Source organism: Montipora foliosa, chromosome 4, assembly GCF_036669935.1.
Source record: "Montipora foliosa isolate CH-2021 chromosome 4, ASM3666993v2, whole genome shotgun sequence".
Lineage (NCBI taxonomy): Eukaryota > Metazoa > Cnidaria > Anthozoa > Scleractinia > Acroporidae > Montipora > Montipora foliosa.
In genome coordinates this window covers 31,202,632-31,204,848 of record NC_090872.1, presented here as the reverse complement: position 1 = coordinate 31,204,848, position 2,217 = coordinate 31,202,632, and positions in this window count along the sequence as shown.

The following is a 2,217-nucleotide window of genomic DNA, read 5'->3' as shown; positions in this document are numbered from 1 at the left end:
GGACCAGTTTTGTCATAAATTGCTTGAAAGGTCATCTCCTGATTAGTCGGCTGCAATCTGTTTATTTCTGATACGAACTTTGATAATATAATTTTAATTACTTTTTCGCATTTTTTGTAGAATTGTAATAGATTTAACTGTAATTTGACATACGCATTGTTGTAATACTAAGGACAAGTAGTGGATTAGCGCTATATATATAAAGTTATTAAGTAACGTCGCTAACCAGCGCCGGGGCGGTGGAAGAACTCACATTGTAAGCTCGCGGTGAGTCTGAACAGGAAACGTAGTCCACGTTGTTTGCCTGCGTGGAAGAAGTATATCCGGTTCCGCAGGCTATCTACGTTGTTAGCTCACAGCAACATTCGAAGCCTTTTGAATCGACCAGACAGTGCTTTTGCAATTATCCTTCGCAAAAAGTAAAATGCAACCTAGTCGAAGACTATTATGACTTGGTCAGCGATCGTGATACTACAACTTTTCAAGTTTATGCGATGTCCCAGACTTATGTTAATTGCGAAGGCGTCCTAACTTCTCACCCGGCGACAGCTTTGACATTTCATACTCACGAGCAGATTGAATCGGGATTACATAACTCGTTTATCAAGAGTTTTCGCTATCTAGTGCGACCACAGCCAGGGTGAAGAACAAAGACGACGCTTTTCAATTCTATCTCGTCACCAGTCCTAGTCACTGCGGAGCTCCATGAGAAGCATTTACGCGCTAACTAGTCAATTGCATTACTGCTTTCTAGTCGATCTGCACGGATTTTGACCCTGCGCGAGTTTTGATAGATTTTTTTCTTTTACAGCCATTCGTTTCACCTTTTGGTAAGCGTTTGGGAAGTTCCTAAGTATGTTTTCTGTTTTTACCAACCAAATTTTACATTCAAGTAACCGTGGCAGACGATTCGCAAAGCGCCGCCGACAGCCCACCAGGCACAATCACGTCTGGAAAAGACTCACAGAGGGCCAATACTAAGCTCGAGCTGGCTGTCGACCAGCTGAATGCCAATATAGGCAATATGTCTACCCTTTTAGGGCAATTGTGCCAACGTATCCTGACCGGGGAAAGCTCATTCGAAGCTGTAAGCCCTCGACGCTCACCGAGTGTTCACTCTCGAAAACGCACCCGAATGCAAGTCTCTCTTCAGATGAAGACGGAGACGATTGGAAATTCGGATGAATTGAGCAAAATAGCGTCGGACGACGAGGTCCAACGGTCGCTCAATACAGGTAACGGGGAAGTGAAACCAAGAGCATCGCAGGCAGTGGTGAAACGACTGTCCAAGCAGATGATCAAATGCTATAATGGGGATGGCTGCAGCATTTAGCGACGAGAATAGGACAGGGCCGTCTATCAACAAACCCCTTACTGAAATGGCAACCAAACGCTTGGGAAATAAATAAACTCAGGAAAAGATGTTAAACCTGGTGGCTAAATACGACCCCCCGGAAATCTAGACCGAGATGATAGTTCCTCGGGTTAGCCCCGAAATGAGGCGGTTCCTTAACGCCTTCAGAAGAAAGAGCTATCTTCGCCTGGCCAGTTTACAGCAGACCCTGCAAAAGGCCACACATTTAGCAAATTCAGACAAACTACTCGTGATTGATGCGAATGGTACCACCAAAAAAGAAATGCTGGCCAACAGCATCGACATTGTTGCCATGATAGGTCACGTAGCCAGCCAGTGCGTTAGGTCGCGCAGCCTGCTCTTCGGCGGGAACAAGTAAAACCCGCTCTGAAGCCCGAATATTATACCTTATGCTCAACAGAGGTGATTGCCTCCACTAAATTCCTGTTTGGGGAAGACCTAGCGAAACAAATGCGCGATGTTAAAGAAACACATCCTCTAAGCGATACCATTGGGATTTATATTCCACCAAACGAGAGCACCTCAATATGGGCGGTTCTCAATCGTCTAGGCCGCATTTTTAGGGAAAGGCCAACGGCTAACCAACCACAAAAAGTCCCACTACCAGAAAACCGGCAGCCCAGCAGCGAAGAAATAATGCTCTCCCTGGAGCAAATAAACCTTTCGGTGAGTGACTTCACGAATTTCGTTGACAATTCTCTCCGCGGTTATCTCAAGGGTCGTTGTGACAATTTCCGGGCCGGATGTGTTTCAGATTCCTTACAAGCCTGAGAGCAACTGTGGACAGATAGAGAAATTCTATGTACTGTATTGCGTGTTTCTATCGATTCTGATTATCCTCC